Source organism: Lithobates pipiens, unplaced genomic scaffold (genome assembly GCF_037356315.1).
Source record: "Lithobates pipiens isolate NorthernLeopardFrog02 unplaced genomic scaffold, aLitPip1_a1.2 Scaffold_10, whole genome shotgun sequence".
Lineage (NCBI taxonomy): Eukaryota > Metazoa > Chordata > Amphibia > Anura > Ranidae > Lithobates > Lithobates pipiens.
Window position 1 is genome coordinate 70,645,454 of NW_027507686.1, and position 23,618 is coordinate 70,669,071.

The window sequence follows — 23,618 nt, forward strand, 5'->3', positions numbered from 1 at the left end:
AAGTAGTGCCACCGCGGCGTGATTGCCGCCCCCCCCCCCACCCCCCTTGGTTTTTTTCTTACCCTTCCCTTTTTGTATTTTTTGTTTTTTCTTTTCCCCCCTTTCTGGTCAGTGGCCAACATCACCTACTCTTGTCTTGCTCCCTGGCCATATGACTTTGACCAGTGGTGCGGGGGGCGAACACTGACTGTGTAAGGTCCCAGTCGGGGGTGCTTGCACTTATTTGGTTTAAATTTTTTGTTTGGGGACAAACTATTACCAGACCCCCCTCTCGTTTTTTTTCTTCGTTTTTTTAGGGGGAGCAATGGGACATAGTAGGAAAGGCACTCCGTGCCTGGGAAGTTTGGATCTCCACAGTTCTTTATGCAAATGTTTATGTCTGTTTATGTTTTATATTGTGTCTCAGTGCTGACAGTATTATCTGCAATGCAATAATGATCTTGCTGCTTACAGGGTGCTCCTGGGAAGGCCCCCTCCAATACTCCTGCTCCCCCTTTCTTTCTATGCCATATGGCTAACCAGGTCTCGGATTCATTCACCATCCTCTCCTGGAATGTTAGAGGCCTAAACTCTAAATTTGAGAGAGCTCTGCTCTTCCAATATTTAAAAACTCACTTCCCCCAGCTTATTCTCCTTCAGGAAACTCACCTTTTGGGCAGCAAGGTCCTAACTCTTAAGAAACCCTGGATACAACGGGGAATACATGCCACTTACGCCAGGGGGGTATCAATTCTTATTCATAGGAATTTTCCTTGTGTTATTGAAGAGGTCCGCACGGACCCCCTGGGGAAGTTTGTGATACTAGTGTTTACCCTATTGTCTCAAAAGGTAGATTATAAATCTCTATATTCCCACCTCCTTTTTCACCTGCATTACTGTACGATGTTTTAGACAAGATCTCATCCTTCTGTCCTGGGCGGGTACTGGGAGACTTCAATGCCACCCTATCTCCGGAACTGGACAGGCCTGCACCGGCTAAGAAGCAGTGTATGGAACTCTCCGTGTGGGCTCAGGCGGTTGGTCTGGTGGAGGTCCGGAGGTGGAGACACCCTGACAAAAGGGCTTACTCCTGTTTTTCAGCTTCTTATAAGACGGCATCCCGGATAGATTTGGCTTTCTCCAACCCCGCACTCTTAGCGGACGTGTTGGAGGCGTCCTATCTCCCCAGTGGATTGTCTGATCATAGCCCACTGTCGGTGGTGCTCCGCTCCCCAGCCTCCCGTAACGCGGCACTTTGGCGGTTGGGTGCACAATGGATCTCACACCCTGACCTTTCCGACAAACTGCCGGACCAGCTAGCAGAATTTTGGGAAAAGAATGTGGGGTCCTCTTCCCCTGCAAATGTTTGGGATGCTTTCAAGGCATATACCAGGGGCCAATACATTTCCTGTATTGCTGACATAAAAAAAAAAAAAAAAAAAAACAGACGAGTATGACTCTCTCACTGCAACAAGCTATTGATAATTGCAATGACACATACACTATGGACCCAAACCCTACCAATTTTGACTTACTAATGGCAGCTCAGAGACTTGCAGTTACACCTGACGGAAATTACACGACTTGACATGTATAAGGGGAAACAGCAGGTCTTTGAACAGGGAGATAGAAATGGCCGTCTGCTGACGATGATGGCTCAGCATGACCAGCCCCTCACTCTAGTGTCTGCCCTGCAGATTCCGGACGGAGAAACCAAGACTTCCCCCTTGGATATACTACGGACTTTCAGCACCTTCTATGAAAAGTTGTACTCCTCAGGCCTCCCTACTGACTTTCGACCCGAGTCACTCCACACTCTATTGGACCAGTTGGCGCTCGGATGGCTGTCTGACTCGGAGAGGGAAACTCTGGTCCAGCCTTTTACAGCACTGGAGGTCCTGGGGGGGTCATTAGATCTTTTCCCCCGGGTAAAGCTCCGGGGCCTGATGGGCTTCCGATGGCCTTCTACAAAACCCACGAAGATCTCCTGGCGCCCCTCCTAGCTCAGCTCTATACTACCTGTCTGACTGCTGGTGAATTGCCCGCCTCAATGTACCATGCATACCCAACATTGATTCACAAGGCCCCTAAGGACCCCACCTCATGTGCTTCCTATAGGCCCATAGCCTTATTAAATTCTGACTTTAAAATATTGACCAAGCTCCTGGCCCGTAGACTTTATCCCATGCTTCCCTCGGTGATAGACTCTGACCAGACAGGTTTCATGCCCTGTAGATCTACAGATATTAACCTCAGGAGAATTTTTACTAACATTCATGCCCAACATTTAAATGTGGGAACCCGGGTGGTGGCCTCCTTGGATATCGATAAGGCCTTTGATACGGTGGAATGGCCTTTTCTGTGGGAAGCACTGCAAAAAATGGGCTTCCCTTTACTGTTTACCAATTGGCTCCATGTGATTTATAGGAGCCCTACTTCGTCGGTGCGACTGGGGGAGGCCCTGTCCGCCCCTTTCAGGCTTTTTAGGGGGAGCAGGCCGGGCTGCCCTCTTTCTCCGGCCTTGTTTGCCCTTGCAATCGAACCTGTGGCAGAGGCACTGCGTGTCTCGCCCCAGGTGTCAGGATTGTGCATTGGGCTGCTGGAGGAGAAGGTGGCCCTGTACGCAGATGACATGCTACTCTTTCTGAATGATGCTGGTCCTGCGCTGAGGGGAGTGTTGGATGTGCTGGATACCTATGCTGGGGTCACGGGTCTCAGGGTGAATTGGTCCAAATCTCTTCTGTATCCGATTGATCAGGAGGCAAGGGCCACATCGCTCTCGGACAACCCCCTTGTCTGGGTTGACCCCTTTAAGTATTTGGGGGTTCAGGTATCACACTCGGCATCAGATTACTGCACACTAAATTTTACCCCGGTGCTTTTGAATGTCCAGTCTAAGCTTAAATCGTGGGGCAACCTGCCACTGTCGCTCTGGGGGCGTGTAAATCTCCTTAAAATGAAGATCATCCCCAGACTTTGTTACCTTTTTCGTCACTCCCCACAGTGGTTGCCTAAGTCGTTTTTCAAAAAACTGAACCGGATTTTTTCCTCCTTTATTTGGGGCCCCTCGACACCCAGATACCGCCTGACCACTTTGATGAGATCACGGGCACAGGGTGGTATGGCTTTTCCAGACTGCTACAAATACTACCTATCCGCGCAGCTGGTTACAGTGGCCTGGTGGCTGCAACCGGACCAAACAAACTCCTCCACTGTTCTGGAGGCTACTGTTGTGGGTTCGCTGGAGGCCCTCCAGCTTCTCATCTATCGAGGCCCTCGGGCCCTATATTTTGACGCCCTCCATGATCACTACACTGCGGGCATGGCGGGCTGGGCTGGCCCTGGAGGAACGCGGGCGCACTGATATATCCCCAAATGCCCCACTGTGGCTGAATCCTGGCCTACCTCACCTTTACAAGATCCCTGACCCATACGCATGGACTAGGCACGGGATTAAGCTTATGTCGCATGTTGTGGCGCAGGGCTCTCTACTCCTTTACCAGCCTGATCTCTGAATAGGTAGTGGCCAGGCACATTGTACAAAGATACCTTCAATTGGTCCACATGTTTGCAGCGCAATTCCCACATTCCTCATGCCATATGACACAATCGAAACTGGAACGCACACTCAGAGCCGACTGCGACAAAAAACCTACTTCTGTTTTATACTCCCATCTCAATGTGTCGCTGCCGGCTCTTGATAAACTTTGGACCAGATGGCAGACCGACATCCCCACACTAGATACGGATGATGTTTGGGACCTTCCTTTTAACTCCCTGGTCTCTATTCGAGACCGCCTTGTGCAATTTAAAATTTTACACCGGGCCTACTACACCCCGTACAGACTCCATAGGATGAACCCCTCGCACTCTCTGAGCTGTTGGCGGTGTGGGGCCTCACCTGGGGCCTTCTCGCACATTTTCTGGCAGTGCCCAAGGGTCCAGCAGTACTGGGAGTCAGTGCTGAATCTAATTAGAAAGGTCACCATGACTGCTGTGCCTTTGGCCGTGGAGGTTTGCATACTGGGACTCATCGAGCCCATGGTGCAGTCCACTGCTAAACGCACAATGATTGGCCTGCTGCTTTTTTATGCTCGCAAGAATATTGCAATGCACTGGAAAAAGGCAGAACCCCCATCCATGGTGCAATGGAAACGCCTGGTCAACAACAGTCTTCCCCTATACAAAGATACCTACCTACACCGGGGCTATCCAAAGTAGTACAATAAGGTCTGGCACGCTTGGTTGGCTGACCCCGAAACGGCCTAGATGGTGGAATGGAACGTGGCTGCCCCCCCCCACCCCGGATCTTGGGGGATGCCCTGTTCTTTTGTGAATCCAAACAGGGGATCGAATATAATTTGCTGGTTGAGTTGGGGCCACCAGTGAAACACCCTTATAATTGTGGAATGTTGAAATGCTGTGTTGCAATGCATACTTCTGTGTCAATGAACGACTCATACTGTAAGCACTGTTGTAAGTGTTGTCTGTTATGAAACTCTTAATAAAAATATATATTAAAAAAAAATAAAAAATGCCCCTGTCCCCAAAAGCTCGCAACCAGAAGCAAATACGCATGCAAGTAATGCCCAGATGTAAACACCATTCAAACTATACATGTGAGGTATTGCTGCGTCCGTTAGAGTGTGCAACAATTCTAGCATTAGATCTCCTCTGCAACTCTAAACTAGTAACCTGTAAAAAAAAAAAAAAAAATGTAAATGTCGCCTATGGAGATTGTTTAATTACTGAAGCTTGGCGCCATTCCATGAGTGTGCGATTTTAAAGCGTGACATGCTCGGCATAACATTTTTCACATAGCAAAAAATAAAAAATAAATTGTGCCAACTTTACTGTTATTTCTTAACTCATGAAAAAGTATTCCCCCCCAAAAAAGGAGTTTGGAAAATTGCGCAAACACCGTGCAAGTTAAAAGGTTGCAATGACTGCCATTTTATTTGGGGGTTTTGAGTAATTTTCTAGCAAAAAAATGATTTACATAGAAGTGCCAGAATAGGCCCGGTATGGAAGTGGTTAACATGCATAAAGGGGGATATACTCCAGAGAATGATAATCCTACCACTTTATAAACTTGTTAGAGCACATCTGGCGTATTCTGTCCAGTTCTGATCACCAGTCCTTAGAAGGGATGTGCTGGAACAAGAGTCCAAAGAAGGGCAACAAAACGAATAAAAGGCACTGATTGACCCCATGAGAAAAGCCTACTAGCACCAAATGTATATTTCTTGTAAAAACAATGCTTGAGAGGGGATACAATAGCAGTTTACAAATACCTCAATGGTGATCCCAGCATAGGAAAAAAGTCAAGCTGTGCAAGAGGACATGGGGCCACATGAGATTGGAGAAGCAGTTTAACCTTAAACTGTGTAGGGGGATTTCACTGTCAGGGCAATAAGGATGTGGAACTCCCTCCCACGATTTGTGGGATCAGCAGGGAGTATGAATGAGACTGATGTGCATCTTAACACAGGGCTATGGGAAATTAGACATTGGCACAATTACACCTACACAGTTTGAACTGGATGGACTATTGTCTTTATTCGACCTTACCTACTAGGTCACAATGAAATCAGCAGTGCAAATTGCACTGATGTGCGGCATTGAAATCTTACTGAAGTCGATGGAAAAGCCACACTGGTGTGAACCAGGGCTTACCTCTTAGAGCACACAACCAGAGGAACCTTCTAAACAAACGTCAATAGCATGTATGAGTTGTGCTGTCTGAAGATCAACTTTTTGAATATTAGGCAAAAGCAAAACAGGCAATTATATGGCTGCAGTTTACTGAACAGGGATGAAAACCCAGACATGTCTTGGATGGAGTGACATTACAGGTGCCACTCAGTGAGGTTATCTCCACTGCCAATCCACCACTGTCTAGTTTCACCCCCATCTCAGAGCCATTGCTGTGGACAACCCCCCCCCCCCCCCCCAATCAATTCTGCCACCAACTATTACTATAAATGTTTAGAACCCCTCGGGATGCCCTGTTTAACCTTTACAGTACTAGCCCAATCCTTGTGTTCCTCCTTCCCCTGGTAGGAGCAGTGTAAAATCAAATGGCAAGGTACCTTTTGGCTGAAGATTGGACTTATCCTTAAGGACAAGTTGCACATTTTACAGCCAGGTGAATCTGTTTGACTAAACGAGCGATTCATATCCTTCCCCAGCAGATCAACTCCTTATCTTTTCTGTTGTCCTAGCACAACAAGTTTTTGGGACCCTTTAAGATTGTGTTCATAGATTACAGTTCACAGCATTCCTAATCTCAAATACCCATGCTGTACTTGGTTAAGTGCCCTCTTGACTAGAATTGTGCAGTTTTCATGTAGGCTTACAAGTGAACAAAATTTGCGAAACAAACGATGAGCCACACCCAATTGTTATGAACATTTTTATTTTGCAACATTATTGTAAACAGAAGCCAATCTAGTCCAATCTATGTTAGGGCGCAGCAGTGCCAAGGATGCACTACAAAAGAATCTGGAGAGTTGAGCTGATGAGTTCTAAACATCACTGTTAAGCAAGATTGGTCTCAGGCAGGAGAGTGCAGCACTTTTGTAATTTTAGTGAAGGTCTTCACAATGCTCCTTTACAAGTTCCTCTGAACCTACAAAAATACCATTACATATATTGCATGCTTAAACAGTACTTAACATTGGTTCAAAAGTCAATCCCCTCAGACTGTTCCATCAGGAACAGGTTATCCATCTCTTCCAGCTGACTACACCAGTGGGTTCACCTTTTCAGGCTCTGGTGGAGATCAGCTGGTCAGACATGTGAAGGTTTCATCCTTAGGGATAGTTCAGATAAAAAGCCGTTGCTGCCATCCTCCACAGCTCCTAGAGCTGGATGATTCTGGCCAAAATGAGTATCACTATTTTTTGCTTAAAATAAAGATCACAGTTGTGGTGTAATGTCTCACATTATAGAAAAAAAATTGTGGTACCTTTACTGTTTAACTCATTTGTTTTGTTTTTTTACAAAAGAAAAAACAAAAAAAAAACCACGCATTTGAAAGACTGTTGCGCAAATAGTGTGAGAAAATAAAAAAAACGTTCAACTTGTAAGCAAGAGAGAAAGGATTAGTATTTAAGTGGTTAAACTGACTTCATTTACAGACTGAAGTAAATTCCTTTGATCTAAAAGCACCAAGTGTTACCCTTCTCTAGCTCCAGCTAAGGAAGGTGTGATAAACTTGGCCTTTTTGACAGCTGTAAGTGACCAGAGAACTCTGCACTGCATTAGGAAAGTGCCAAGATCGTGGTGGGGTTGAATTGTGATTCTTTAAAGATCGTGCAGCTCTAACAGCTGGGCAGGAAAAAAAAAAGGCACAAACATGTTGCACATCAGCTAAATAGCCTAGCTCAGATCTTTAAAGGAGCTGTAAAAGCAAAAGGTTTTTTTAACTTCATGCACAAATATAAAAAGCCTCAAGTGTAGGAGCCTCCCCAGCATGCATTTAACTGAGCCTCATCTGTCCACAAGTCCCTTGGCCATCTGGGACTTTTGATTGGCTGAGACAGCGCCATTGGCTCTACTGCTGTCAAGGTCAGTTAAACAATGGAGAGAGGGAGAGGCAAACAGTAGCTCCATGTATGAATGACACAGAAAGCTTAAGCTCAGCTGCCCCATAGCAACCCACTTGCTGTGGGGCACTTGAAATGGAGGAGCCAGGAGCAGCAAAGAGGGACCTGAAGATCAGGTCCCAAGCCTTAAAGTGGTTCACATATGCAAATTGGGTGAGTTTTGACTCCCATCTGATTCAAATAACATGCAAGACAGACCTGTTTGTTCACACATGTCCAGGACAGCTGCAGTCAGTTTTTGAAGATACTGAGAGATTAGGTTTGGTTCAAGTGAACAAAGCTGGACCCCTTTTAAAAAGTGGCTAACTACAGTTGGCATGTGTGAGCCTAGTTTAACACTTTGCAAACCATCCCCAGCACATGCTCAAGTTAGGCCCTTGGACATTCAACTAGACTGCTCCATCCAGCTGATTATACCACATCAGCATTCTGTCACTGCATGGTCTACTTATTTATGTGTGGTAAAGTTTAGACAGTGCACCTTTGAGGGATTGAAGTTGATGTTAGATGCCTTTTGGGCTCAAAAGGGAGTTTCTTCTGAATGCCATTTTAGCAGGTGTAGTTAATGCATGGCTAGAAATAAATGAGACTTTTGCAAGACTGCATTTTTACTAGGAGGCTACAAAGCATTGCAACATGTGATCAGCAGATTACAGATGCAGTCTCAGGCTGTTAAAAAGGAAGCATCAAAATACCTAGCTAGAGGGCCATCAGCTGCAAAGCCTGTTGGTACTTTGTTCTCTCATTCACAGTACTCAACTACACAGCCAGTTGTGCTGCTGCAACATGTTACACCCTAAATTTTGGTTTTACCATGTTAAACAAGGTGAACCTCTTAAGCTATAGTCAAACATTTGTGGATTTCAAAAAGCATCTTGAACTTTCTAGTTAAAGTGGAAGTAAACCCATGGATTTAAACAGTTAAAAACAAAAAAGGCATGCCGGGAATGCTAACTGCACATTGGCTGTGCTCTCAGCCAAACTATCAAACCATCCAATGGCTGGTGTCATAACGAATCACATGTGCAGCACCATAGCAGTTGAAGATTAAACAGAGGCAAAGATGGCAGCTTCCTTGGCTGAAAACGATAGGGGGGAGTTTACTTCCACTTTAAGACACTACTGTACACAGCATGCATGGAGGATTTAGTATTTTTGCATAATTTACTGTGTACCGCCTTAGGCAAATCACTTGTGATCCTGTTGCAATAAGGTTGGCCTTAGACCATACCAGTAACAGCACTTTAAGCAAACAATGCTAGCCACTGCTTTGAAATCAGAAGCCCTGTGCATGCCAGCCATTATGCCACCCATCGGGTATATAGGAGGCATGTTCAGACCCAATATGTACAAGCCGAGCAGTCAAGGCAGGCTTAATACTGCCAACTGTAAAGCAGTGCCATATCACTGTCAGACTTAAACTGCTACTAGGGTAGGGATCTCCCAAGTGGATTCATACATTCACACATTGTGCAATTAGGCAGAATGACTGTAAACATAATCCAGTTTTCAAGTCTTACTACACGGCCGCCTGCAAAACCTTGACCAAAACAGGCATCAGTCGATGCACTGATGTCTACCTTGTAGAACTTGGTAAACGTATGGACAGACGACCAGGTCGCCGCCTTACACACCTGAGTGACACACTTGGTGTCGGAAGGCCCAATACGTTCCAATTGCCCTTGTAGAGTGGGCCGTGACCAGAAAGGGGGGCACCTGCCCCTTCAAGGCATAGGCTTGTACTACAATCTGTCTGATCCACCTGGAAATGGTGGGCGACGAGACCGACATACCCTTCTTTGGACCAGCCACCGAAACAAACAGCGAGTCTGACTTCCGAAAGGGAGCCGTGTCAGACAAATACACCTTCAGAGCCCTAACCACGTCGAGAGCGTGAAGGGCCACCTCTTTGGGGTGCTTCGGCTTAGGACATAACGATGGTAATACAATGACCTCAATGATATGAAAAGCAGAGACCACCTTTGGCAGAAAAGATGGTTGCGGACGCAACACCACCTTATCCCTATGGACGACCTGCAAGACAAGGCTGCCAATTCCGAAACCCTCCTCGCCGAGGTAATGGCCACTAGAAAGACCACTTTCTGGGAAAGTCAACAGGGGAATCTCCCTGATATTTTCAAACTGCGGTTTTTGAAGTGCCAACACCAGGTTCAAATTCCATGGGGGTAACGGTGGGCGCACCGGAGGGACTGCATGCCGTACCCTTTGAACGAAGGTACCCACTAAGGAGTGCGATGCCAGGGGTCGTTGGGGGGGGGGGGGGGGGGAATAGACAGCCAAGGCTGAGATTTGCCCCTTGATGGTGCTCAATGCCAATCTCTGGTCTACTTGTTGCTGGAGAAACAGCAGGAACCTTGTATGGAAAAGGAACGCGGATGTCATCCTCACACATGGAGATGTAGGCCTTCCACGTACGATGGTCTATCTTCCGAGAAGATTTCTGTGCCCTCAACATAGTTGGAATAACCGAGTCTGACAGACCCCGAAATGTGAGCGACCTCCCAAGAAGCGGCTGAGCTCCTTGTTCCCCTTTGGCGATGTATGTATGCCACAGGTGTGGCGTTGTCCGACTGCATCCTGATCGGACGCACTTGAAGACTCATCGACCATGTGTGGAGGCACAGCCTGATCGCTCTCAATTCGAGCAGATTGTTCGGCAACTCTGATTCTTCTGTCGACCAGAGGCCCTGAGCCGACTGAATCCCCATCACTCCACCACAGCTGGATAGACTGGCGTCCGTAGTGATCACCATACATGTCAGAGGAAGGAACAATTTTCCGGACTGAATCACTGGGGACCTCAACCACCAGATCAGAGAGTCTGACTGGCTGGCCCACCTGGATCTGTCGAACCAGGGACAACAGATTTGTCCCATTTCAACAAGATCTCCTTCTGCAGTACTCTGGGTTGGAACTGGGCATAAGTTACTGCCTCGAAGGCTCGAAGGAGGCTACCATGAGTCCCAGGACTCGCATGCAAAAGCGGAGCGATGACCACTTGCGGTTCATCAGTAGTTTGACCGCAGATCTGAGCGTCTGCAATTTGTCTGAAGGGGAAAAAAAAACCTCTCGCTTCCCTGGAGTCCAACAGCAAACCTAGGTACTCCAGACGCTGGGTCGGCACAATCACCGACTTTAGGTTCAACAGCCACCCAAATTCTTGCAGGGTCTGCATGGTGATCGCCATATCCTCCTAATTCTGAGGCGGAAGATGCTCTCAGGAGGAGATCATCCAGATAGCCCACGATCGCGATCCCGCGTTGTCGCAGCAACGGCAATACTGGAGCCAGTACTTTGGTAAAGACTCAGGGGGCTGATGCCAGGCCAAAGAGCCACAGATTGATAATGGGCTTCCCCGACTGCCAAACGCAGAAATTTTTGATGCCGAAGGCATATGGGTATATGCCTCTGCCTTCCTGTCCGTGGGATCCTTGAATACAGGAGTCCCCTCTTGAGGGGTCGTGGTTACTTTATTTAACCTGGATACTGGGGGGGGGTTCCACAACTGGAGGAGCCGACCATTTTTTTGAGAAGGCTCTCCTCAAAGGGGTAACGCACCGCCATGTATTTGGGGACCGAAAAGGTCCGTTGCGGGCGACCCTATTCCTTGTAAATGAACTTATCAAAATAAGTCAGATACAGGAACACCTTAGGTGAACGTGCTGGCCTAGGGGACCCAAAAGAGACCGGTACATCAGCAGAGGGACTCATCCTCATTGTCCGAACGGCCCTGATCAGCGTCGTCTGACAAGACCGAACACGGGTCACCGGCCTAAGCCGGACCCGAGTCTGTGTCAGAGCTCTCCCCAGAGGATGGGGGGGGGGGGGGGGCAGGGGCCGCCTTTTAGCACCTTTCTTCCCACGTACCACCTCTATCTTGGCAACGAACTAATTGAGGACCGCCACACATTCCGCAGGTGACCCGGTTGCAATTGCCTGGATTTCGGGGGAAGAAACACCAGTTTCTGAAGCCATGCTGACCCTACCCTGTGTCTGCCACCCTCCCCTGCTGCCGCTGGCTGAGGGGCTTTAACCACGCTGGGCGGTTCTGTACTGTATTATCGCAATGCCTGATGATCCCCAGTGCTCCCAGATGCAGAGATGACAGAAAACTGTCGTGGCCGGCCAGTCGCACGATCAGTGAACGATTGGTGGGCGATCACACACGTTCAGAACACAGGATAACCTTCCCAGCGACCAGTGATGACAAAACAGGAAGCAGAGGGCACAGGGGCAGCTACTAGAGCACAAAAACGTGGTTCAGCTACAAGAAAATGTCCGCCGGTGTTCTCAATAGGGAACCACCAGGAAAATGGCCGACTGAAGCCAGACTGACCCTTGCCCATACTTAAAATGGCCGCCGAACAGCGCTATGAGGGACTAGAGAGAACATGTGGCAGGCACAGCGCTACACCAACACAGGGACATGACTACACAGGCATCCAGCGGGACTAAGCATCAGGACCCAGGCACCCAGCACAGCTAAAACCCCCAGGTAAGAGCCCAGGCGCACACACCGCTCAGCACATGTACAGGCCCATGGGGGGGGGCGCGCCCCGAAGCAATCTCCCAGGGAATGCCCAGCTGCTGCACCCTGCCAGGCAGGGAGAGCTGTACTTACCAGTCCTGAAGCTGGGAGACATTCCATGGTAGTCAGCTCCTGATCAGTACAGGGAAGACTACTGGCCTTGGCATACTGACGCAGAGCAGACATCAGTAGCCCGGTCATATGTACGCCCCGGAGCATAAAGCTCACCAACCACCTCTGGAGCCAAGGTATGTCAGCCTTAGCTACGACCTGCACATGCTCGATGGCCGGACTGGGGAGACTACGATAAGAGAAACAGCCTGTCGCCCAGCCGGCTGTTGATAGAAGAAGAAGATCACAGGATCATTCACCTTGCGTAAAAAAAGCCAAGCTTCTGCATCAAAAAACGGACATATGGGCCCACAGGGTTCCTAGGTCTTATCTCCTCACTAGGCAAGAAAAAACTGAGTTCTGCCTGAGCCGGCTGTGAGGTTGTAGCCTAGGGACCGCCCCATGGGCGGAACTAAAAGTTCTAAAGTGTTCTTTACAACTTGCCTAGTAATCTCCAGTGATAGGGCTGACAACCCATTTTGTTACAGAGAGGAGCTCTGTCGGTCGGTGAATATAAGAAAGTGAATTTTACTTACCCCACACGATGGAGCAGTTTCATTTTCTGTGAAGAGAAAGACATCTTTAGGACTGGGAAGGGATTTTAGGGGGACCTCTTTAAACAAACTCAGAATATATTACTCAGTCACAGAAGATACCACTCAGTCACTAAATATCAGACTGGGTCGGTAAAATGTCATCACAAAATACTAAACGTGCAATATATTTGAACCTGGAGCAAGGTTACTCAACTTACCTGTACATAAAAAAAACAGTTGGTGTCGCCATTCAGAGTGCCAGGTGTGCCTACAGGGAAATTTTGACTGTCAGTAACCACCAGCAAGTGTACATATGCAAAGCAGTTTATAGCCTAAATTTCAGAGCACATCACTTAATGTGGGCCATCAGAACAAACCACTCAATCACCAAACATCAGACTGGGGCGGTAAAGGAGTCATCATAAAGTCAATTATGCTCAGTATCACATTTTTGCTAAAGATATTTCAGCTCATTAGCTGTGTAGCTTCTAGGATAGGCCTGCTCCATAAGCTTTCAGCAATTTTATTGTAAATATGAGCAACTCAAATGCAGCTTTAGGGTCAAAGTAACAATGAGTTAAAATACTGCATTTACCTGTATCATACCATCAAGGTCTTCTCTAGGCCAGAGATCTGGAACACAAAGGCATAGTTAAGCGTGCAAAGCCAAGCTTGCTACACCTTGGTACATCGGGTCTGATCAGGGCTTTGGTGACCATCTGCCATGAGACTTGTCGTCCATATACTTAGGTTAAAGCTTTCATTCTATCAGACCAGAAGCACTTTAAAAAAAAAAAAAAAAAAAAAAACATGCAGCAGACAGTGCTTACCTTGATTTATCCTACTGAAGTCTTGTCTTCATACTTTCCACCTTGTTTAACCTGTGAACAAAGGGTCATTAGCTTTGTAATAGCTACAGGTTAGCATTTTAACCTACGCTCCATCAGAACTCCACCATGCTAGGAACGTTCTTCAGATTTCAGACGAACGAGACTTGCAAGTCATCATTTGGAGCAAGACTGAACATACAAGCCTAGGGCAAGGTTTGGCAAGTTTCCATACATATCAAATAGAATTTGCAATACTGAACCAAGTATTAATGGCCATAGCTGAACTATACATATTTAAATACCAATAGGTGCAAGAGTAGGAGCTTCTGCCAAGCATATTAAATGGACATCTATAAATTGAAAGGGGCAGTTTGCTGGTCTGCCATTCAGATTTATATGGTCCTATGTAAGAGCCTGTTAGTGCTTTAGACTCTTAGAAATATTTGTCAAGGCTAGCTTTAGCCACCAAAACAATTTCATGGCAGAAAGCACCTGTTTCACAAAACCAGATTAGGGGTCAGTTCACCAAGACTCACATTTCAGGTTATGGTTTTGCCCTAGGGAAGATTTTGGAGTCTAGAATTGCTTTAAAATCAATTGTAAACCCTGAAATGCCCCTTCATTACATGTTCTATATATCTGATACGTGTACTGTATTAATACAGAGCAGTTCCAATCCTCTTCACAGGTCCCCGCTGGCACACCTGTCTCCTTACACAGAAAGCTACTCCCTAAAGGGAGCACTTGTGTGCTTAATTCTGGCTCAGCCCCACCCATGCTCAGGTTTTGAATGACGGCAGCAGGAGCCAAGCCTGAGACAGGAGAGCTTCACAGTGCACAGCACTAATCCAAGATCAGGCCGAGGTTGAATATTTAGGAGGCTGGAAGGGAAGCTACCAACGTTTACTTTAATGCATAGACTGCATGGGGGGGGGGGGGGGGGGGGCACAAAGACCTTTACACCCTGGTAACTTTGAAATCGTGCTACATCAAGTGAGGTAGCATGATTTCCAAGTTGAATTTCAGTACAACTTGGTAGACATCTGAGACACTTCAGGCCGATTTTTTTGCAAGTCACACCCATGAAATAGCTAACTAGTGCAGGAACTTTCAAAATCGTCACGGCGCCAATGCACCTATTTGACTGCTTCCGACAACAGGGTGCAATTTGAAAGGGTCAAATTACAGTGTGACCAGGGGCATAGAACCACTATGGATGCAGAGGATACAATCCTATGAAACAGCGTGAGACAAGTTGGTAACCAATTTAGCACTCACTACTCCATGACATTGTATGTTACAGCGCTTTTCATTATACACCATCCCTTGACCCCAACGTAATCCAGTATTCTAATCAAAGGCAGGAGTGGTGGCATGTACCTAGTCAACTAACCAGTACTCGAGGTTGGAATTAAAAAAGGTGCCTATGAATTAAAAAAAGGTGCACCTGAATATCAGATGTGAAGCAGTGTTGTGCAAAAAAAAATAAAATAAAAAAGTACACATTTTACTTGACAAAACTAGATTTTAGATTCAGCTCTACTTCATAGTGACTGGGGCACTTGCTGTTCATTCCTACAGGCAAATATACCCTTTCAAAAAGCCGTGTCGTAACCACTTAAACACTGGTGAGTCATGACACCTACCCAATCGATGTAGTCTTCATTTTCACCATACATCAAGAGGCACCCTGAGGAGAAAGAATCTAGTCAAGTGTTGAAACGAAAAACAGAAGCAGGTCTTTCTAGTCTCTCAGAACAAAAAGTTACATTTCACTGGCAAGTCAGATATATGCTTGTCTATATAGATCATCACTGATGACCACCACAATGTACCCTACATTCAAGTCTTTACTGCTCACCTGTAATGCTGTGGGGAGCCATCTTCAGATCGTAGCAACACTGAAAAAATAGGATTTTTAAAACTGCTTACCTGTAAAATCCTTTTCTAGGAGTACATCATAGGACAAAGTCTCAAGTAATTACTTGGTGGGTTATAGGCCTATCTTCAGGTGTTGACACTGGTATAACCAATACAGGAAGTTGACTCCCCTATATAACCCCTCCTTCCAGGAGCACTCGGGTTTTGTAGCCAAGCAATATAAGTAATATACTCTCACCCCATAAAACAGAGGGGCAGGAGAGCTGTGTCCTATGATGTACTCCAAGAAAAGGATTTTACAGGTAAGTGGTTTTAAAAATCCTATTTTCTTTATCGTACATCATAGGACACAGTCTCAAGTAATTACTTGGTGGGATGTCCCATAGCAATGCTACTTGAGGGGAGGGAGAGACAACCCGTAGGGTAACCCCCAGACCTGAGGACTTATACTGCTGCCTGCAGCACACTGCGCCCGAAGGCGATAGCCTCATTCCATCTTACATGCACTTGATAACATTTTGCAAATGTATGTATTGAAGGCCAAGTCGCGGCCTTGTATATTTGAGACCTGGAGGCCTGGTGACACACTGCCCAAGAAGCACCAACCACTCTGGTAGAGTGCGCCTTAACTTGAAAAGGGGGAATCTTTCCCTTTAAATCATAAGTTTGAATTATAACTTGCCAAATGCACTTAGCGACAGTGGATTTTGACGCTGCCTGTCCCTTCTTAGGACCCTCTGGCAGAAGAAATGAGACATCAGTCTTACGAATCGGAGCAGTTTTCTTAAATACATTTTCACTGCTCTCACTACATCAAGACTATGTAGACCTTTCTTCCCTGGAACAAGGTCTTGGGGAAAAAACCCTGGCAGGACAATATCTTCATTCAGATGAAAGCCTGAAACCACTTTTGGCAAAAATCCTGGACGAGGGCGTAACACCACTCTGTCCTTATGAATAATCAAATATGACTCCTTACAAGAAAGAGCAGCCATTTCTGACATCCTCCTTGCTGAGGATATAGCAAATGAAAATATCAGCTTCCTAGTCAGAAGGACTAAGGGAACACGCCGCAATGGTTTGAATGGCTGTTTTTGTAACACTGACAAAACTAAATTGAATTTCCAAGGGCTTAAGAGTGATTTAACTGGCGGATTAATCCGCAGCACTCCTTGCATGAAACCCTGGACTAAAGAATGCATAGCAAGCAGTCTTTGAAATAAAAATTGATAAGGCTGAGACTTGGCCCTCAATAGTATTCAGGGCCAACTTCATCTCTACGCTTAATTGTAGAAAGGTAAGAATTCTGCCTATGATATATCTCCGAGGGTACCAACCCTTGGACTCACACCAGGAAACAGAGCCTGGAAATCTTATAGCTCTAGAAGCTGGCTTCCTAACATTAATTGAAGTAGAGATAACTGACCTGGAAAGCCCACGTTTATTCAGAATGTGGGTCTCAATAGCCAAGCTGTTAAATTTAGCGTTCATAAAGTAGCATGGAATATCGGCCCCTGAGATAGGTCTGGCCTTAGTGGGAAGAGCCCTGGACCCTCCACTGCCATCCTTACGATCTCTGCGTACCATGACCTTCTGGGCCATGCTGGTGCTACCAGTATTACCGATTTTCTTTCCAGCTTGATCCTGCAAAGAACTTGAGGTAGCAACTGAATCAGGGAAAGTGCATAGATCAGTAAAAACTGATCCCACAGGGTCGCCAACGCATCTGTTCAGATATGCGAGTGGGTCCCCTGTCCTGGATGCAAAGTTGACTAGCTTAGTGTTGAATCTGGATGCTAGGAGGTTTACGTCCGGAGTCCCCCATCTTTGGCAAACAGCCTGAAACACCTTAGGGTGAAGAGACCATTCTCCTGGGAATAACTGCCAGCGACTTAAATGAAAACTGCCGATAGCCATGGGACATTCTCTTCTGTCCAAGTTACAATCTGGTTCACCTCTCTGAGCTGAGAGACTCTTGGTGACCCCTTGTGATTGATATATGCCACAGCCGTGGCATTGTCGGACTGGATCCTGGCAGGACAATTCTTTAACCTGGAGGTCCAGGTTTCTAGAGCCAGATACACTGCCGGAATCTCTAGGATGTCGATGGGCAAAGCTCCTACTCCCCAGCCTGAAAAGACTGGCATCTGTCATTACTACCTTCCAGATAATTGATCAAGGACTTTCCCTTCAGCAGGTTCCAAGATAGTAACCACCAACTGAGGCTTTGGGACACTCTTGGGGACAGCCACATTGGCAAGTCAAAAGCTTGAAACGTTTTGTTCCAAGCAGACAGAATACTGCTTTAAGTTTCAAATGGAATTGAGCATAGGGAACTGCTTCGAATGAATGAAGCTACCATCTTCCCTAACAACCTCATGCAAAGGCAAATTGAAGGATTTCTCTTCGACCTGATCATCCTAACTAGCTCCTGTATGGAGCTGATCCTTGTTGGAGGCAAGAGTACCCCTTTTCTGGGCTGTGTCTATGATCAGGCCCAGATACTCCAGCCTTCTTAGTGGCTTTAAGGAGGATTTCTTTAGGTTGAGAATCCAACCCAAACCTTCCAGGTAACTGCTTGTGATGGCTACACCTTGCTTCAAGCAAGCCACTGACTGGTCTATTAACAATAGATCGTCTAAGTAAGCCAAGACAGTTATGCCCTGTGCCCTTAGCCTGACTAGAGGTGGATCCAATACCTTAGTGAATACCCGAGGTGCTGCAGCAAGCCCGAAGGGCAAGGCTATTAACGGAAAATGCTTCTGTTCTACTTTGAACCGCAGAAACCTCTGGTGAGGAGGAAATATATGGACAAGCAGCTATGCATCTCTGATGTCGATGGACGCCAGAAGTTTTTCTCCTTGCAGGATGGAAACGACTGACTTGATTGACTCCATGCAAATGGAGCGGATTTTCAGGAACCGATTTAGATTACGTAGGTCAAATAATCGTTCTCCATTAACCCTTTCCCGCCGAGCGTACGCACATCTGCGTACTCGGCTTCCGGGGGTTATACCGGGATGATGCCCGCACCTGCAGGCATCATCCCGGTACCGATTTTTACAGCAGGCGATTGGCTATCCAGGCATAACAACCGATGCGGCTAAAAGCCGCTCGGCTGTTATGCCGGAGGAGCGGGAGGGGACGCCCCCCCCTCCCGCCGCCTCTCGCCGCTGTTACCGGTGCTCCCGCTCGATCGGGAGCACCGATTAAAGATCCGTCGGCTCTGGCTGCTGGGGAGGAACTGGAACGAAGCCGTAATCGGCTTCGTTCCAGTCTCCTCATCGTAAACACGGAAGCGACGTCATGACGTCACTTCCCGTTTACTCGGCTGCCAATGGCGCCGGTTTTAAAAAAATATCCGGTATTCAGAATCGCCGTTTTCGGCGATCTGAATACACTGAAGTGTAAAGGATGGGTGGGGGGTCTTTTAGACCCCCGATCCCTCCATAAAGAGTACCTGTCACCGCCTATTACTGTCACAAGGGATGTTTACATTCCTTGTGACAGCAATAAAAGTGATCAAATTTTTTTTTTTTTTTTTTAAACAATTTAGTCATTTAAAAATAAATAAAATAAATAAAAAAATAAAAAAAAAATTTTCAAAGCGCCCGCCGTCCCCGCGAGCTCGCGAAGCAAAGAAAACGCATGCGGAAGTCGCGCCCGCGTACGTAAACGGTGTTCAAGTCACACATGTGAGGTATCGCCGCGATCGTCAGAGCGAGAGCAATAATTCTAGCAGTAGACCTCCTCTGTAACGCTAACCTGGTAACCGTAAAAAATGTTTAAAGCGTCGCCTATTGAGATTTTTAGGTACCGTACTTTGTCGTCAATCTACAAGTGCGCGCAATTATAAAGTGTGACATGTTTGGTATCTATTTACTCGGCGTAACATTATCTTTCACATTTCGCAAAAAAATTGGGCTAATTTTACTGTTTTGTTTTTTTTTTATTCATGAAAGTGTCCCTTTTCCCAAAAAGTTGCGTTTAAAACACCACTGCGCAAATACCGTGTGACATAAAATATTGCAACAATCGCCGTTTTATTCTCTAGAGCCTCTGCTAAAAAAATATATATAATGTTTGGGGGTTCCAAGTAATTTTCTAGCAAAAAATATGGATTTTAACTTGTAAACACCAAATTCCAAAAATAGGCTTAGTCATGAAAGGGTTAAAGGGGAAACTAGTTAGAAGGTTCTTACAAGGCGTCTCAGCTGACCAAACCTTTAACCAAAGGGTCCTTTGCATATGTACAAGTACAAACGCAAGGCGTGATGCCTGGTGAATAGAATCCTTCATAGCGTCTATAGCAAAGCATAATGCTTTAGGTAGCTTGGCCAGATGCTGTGCTTGTTGTGCAGGGAGCTCATCTGAGAGCATCTGTGAACTGGTCCTTTAAGGACTGACAGATGCATATAGCTGCAACTGCAGGCTGAGCAACAGTACCTGTAAGAAAAAAAGGATTTTAACAGATCTTCCAACTTATCTGTTGGATCTTTAAGCATACGCACATTGTCCACTGGGTAAAAAAAAAATACATTTTTTTTCACATTGGAAATCGCAGCGTCAACTGCTGCAACTTTCCATCTTTTAGTGAATCTTTCTTCCATAGGATAGAGCTTTGCGAATCTCTTTGGAAGGGAAAAAATGCTTATCCGGATGATCCCATTCGGTATAAATACGTTTTTTTAGTAATGCATGGACGGAAAACGCATGCAAAGGCTGTAAAGGCTTCAAAGAACCCAAGGAATAGACCGGCCCTTCAGCTAACTCGGTTAGGGTTAGCATGCAAGTAGAGCGAACTATCTTTGCAAGCCTCTGTACTTCAGATTGTGTAGGGATCCTTGGGAACTTCAAGTATTGTTTCCTCCGCAGAGAAATAATCGCATGTCTTTCCTCCCGATCCGAGCACTGGATGAAGGATGCGATTAAAGCCGCTAATCTTCCTTCTAAGCCTTGCAAGGCAGAGGAAAATGCATCTTTAGTCACCTCTACAGGGGCTGAAGTGTGTGAAGCAGTTGCACCACTGCTAGGAAGACCGTATGGAGAAATAACTGGGATTCCCAGCGCCTGGGGGGTGACACCTTAGGTACCTTTATGGTAGGTCTGGAAGACATAGTGCAAAGCACAAGCAGAGGTACACACAAAACAACAGTTCTTTTGCTACTAAGTAACAATCTGTCTGGGAATGCCTGTTTTTTACTGCATAGGTTTTTTTCCAACTTTCTCCCAATTTGGCCCTGCAATAAGGACATCTTAGTGTCAGAGCTTTTAGCCTATGAAAAAGAAAAGAAAAGAAAAAAGGGAAAAAAAAGCAGGGGACCCTTAGTGAGACCCAATCTCTGCTTTGATAAGGATCACCACACTGGGCACTAGAGGCTGACTGGTTTCTTCTTAGTGCACCTGACAGGCCCCTTTCCACTAGGTGGGGGGGGGGGGGGGGGGGGGCCAAAAGCCAGATATAGGAGAAAAGGCACTTTAACTGCTGCCTCCTACCTGGACTTTGCTGGTGCCTGTCCCCACTGCTGCAGACGCCGACTCCTCCATAGTAGGTGTGCAGTATTCAACCTGTGGCTTCACACGCCACCTTCAGACTCCCATAGTGCCTCTGCACTGGACCGGAAATAGGCACCAGCTCCTGTCCTCCCTCCTCCCCACTACGTCCACACCGGAAACAACGTTTTCGCTGACCCAGTGCCCCGTTTTGTCACTTCTGGCGCGACCGCCGACAAACATGGCAGCGGCCGCTACTACGACCGTGCAGGCCACCGAATCTTCGGCTCTCTCCAAGCACTAGGAGGGGAAGAGGAGCCCAGTTGCTACCGCTGCTGAGGCCTGGGTAGGTCGGGAGGACAGCGGGTCCCTAGAGGGGGGGGGGGGGCGGAGGGAAGGAAGCCTTGCCCCTCAGGAGCCCCCAAGAGACCTTGAGTCTCTCCCAAAAGAGGTTCCCTCTGGGCCGGAGGAATCACAATAACTGAAGTGTGGTAGGCAGGTGCCTCCCTTTAAAGTTTGGAGGAAGAAGGTGTTTCCTAAGGACGAGAGAGGAGTCACCATCTCTCAGGTGCTGTCCTGAAAGACGCCTTGGGAAAACAGTGTGAAAGACTGAGGGCTTGAAATCAAGGGAGCAGAGCCGCTATGCTGCCAGCAAAACGTCACTGCAGTGTTTTTCGCCAGATTTAACCCCCTTCTCAGCCGCTAGTGGGGGTTAAAACTGGACCTGCTAGCAGCCGAATAGTGCCACTTCACCGCTGATGCCCTCATATTGAAACAAATGAAAATGTTTCCTGCACTACTTGACCGATTTCATTGCGAATTGCACAGACGGCTGCTGAACTACTAAATGTCTACCGCCTCAGTTTTTACACAGGAAAAGGAGGGGGGTATGAAAGCCGACAGATTTTGCAAAAGCATGATAGTCCCACATAAACGCTTAAGTTACAAGCCAAGGTCTGCAGGCATGGACCATAAGGTTTGTTCTTGAATTAAAAAACTGGTTACAGGGGTAGGTCCAAAGGGTGGTGATGAATAACATGTGCTTGGACTGGTCTGGAGTGGGTGAGTGGGGGACCCCAAGGGGGGGGGACAAAAAATAAACACCCCCATGCAAACTACTCACTAGGAGGACCTCTAGGGAATCAAGGATGGAGAAAGATCTGTCCTAGTAAACGACAGATTGAGCTACTATAGCCAGCAGATTAACCACTTCCCTACCACAGTACGTGACTGAGGGGATATTTCAATGATGCCTGCAGCTGCCAATAATGATACAACCGCCTGCAAAACTTTGCGGCCAAAACAGGCAGCAGCCAATGTACTGACGTCAACCTTGTAGAACTTGGTAAACATGTGGACAGACGACCAGGTCGCCGCTTTACACACCTGAGTGACCGTCACTTGGTGTCAGAAGGCCCAAGACGTTCCGATTGCCCTTGTGGAGTGGGCCGTGACCGGAAAGGCGGGCACCTGCCCCCTCAAGGCATAGGCTTGTACTACAATATGTCTGATCTACCTGGAAATTGTGGCCGACAAGACCGATATACCTTTCTTGGGACCAGCCACCGAAACAGTGAATCTGACTTCCGAAAGGGAGCAGTGGCAGACAAATACACAGAGCCTGAAGCAAGTCCAGAGCGTGAAGGGCCACCACCTCAGGGTGCTTCGGCTTACGACACAGATGGCAATACAATGTCCTTGATATGAAAAGCCGAGGCCACTTTTGGTAGAAAGGACGGTTGCGGACGCAACACCACCTTATCCTTGTGGATAACCAGATAGGGCAATTGGAAAGACAAGGCAGCCAGTTCCGAAACCCTCCTGGCCGATGTGATGGCCACTAGAATGACCACTTTCTGGGAAAGAGTCAACAGGGGAATCTCCCTGATATTCCCAAACTGCGTTTTTTGAAGCGCCAACACCAGGTTTAAATCCCACAGGGGTAACGCTTTACGCCCTGGAGGGACTACATGTCCTACCCCCTGAACAAAAGGTACTCACTAATGAGTGAGACACCAGGGGCTGCTAAAAAAAAAAAAAAAAAAAAAGCCAAGGTTGAAATTTGCCCCTTGATGGTGCTTAACGCCAATTTCTGGTCTACTCCTTGCTGAACAAACAGCAGGATCCTGGATATGTTAAAGGAGCGCAGATGCCATCCTCTCACACGGAGATGTAGGGCTTCCAGGTACACGGTACTCCGATAAGAGTACCGTGCTCCCAGCATAGTTGAGGAACCAGGATCTATCGGACTCGGTGATCCCAACACCTGGCTCTCAATAGCCATGATGTTAAAGCCAGCGATGGTAAAGCAGGATGGGGAATCGGACCTTGAGAAAGAAGGTCCTCTCGCAACTGCAGGCGCCAGGCGCACTAGGTCTGCGTACCAAGGATGCTGGGGCCAATCTGGGGCAACCAGTATTACTAGGATCCCCTCGGCTTCCACTCTGAAGCAGAGGTAACAGTTTCAGTGGAGGAAAGGCGTAGATCAGCTGGTACTGATCCCACGGAGCCACCAGCACTTCTGACAAGTCTGGCCACGGATCTCGTCCTGGACACGAATCTTGGCACCTTCCAATTGAGACGGGAGGCCAGAAGATCCACATCTGGTGTGCCCCACCTCAGGCACAAT

The 23,618-nt window shown here is 47.1% G+C and overlaps 3 non-coding genes across 3 annotated transcripts; all 3 read right to left on the reverse strand.

The window, feature by feature from the left end:
- Window positions 1-6,674: 6,674 nt before the first annotated feature.
- LOC143956458 (small nucleolar RNA SNORD22) lies at window positions 6,675-6,800 on the reverse strand. The gene has a single exon (XR_013269925.1). It is a non-coding gene; the product is annotated as a small nucleolar RNA SNORD22 (small nucleolar RNA).
- A 6,088-nt stretch (window positions 6,801-12,888) lies between these two features.
- LOC143956367 (small nucleolar RNA SNORD31) lies at window positions 12,889-12,957 on the reverse strand. The gene has a single exon (XR_013269899.1). It is a non-coding gene; the product is annotated as a small nucleolar RNA SNORD31 (small nucleolar RNA).
- Window positions 12,958-13,146: 189 nt separating this feature from the next.
- LOC143956334 (small nucleolar RNA SNORD31) lies at window positions 13,147-13,214 on the reverse strand. The gene has a single exon (XR_013269895.1). It is a non-coding gene; the product is annotated as a small nucleolar RNA SNORD31 (small nucleolar RNA).
- Window positions 13,215-23,618: the final 10,404 nt, after the last annotated feature.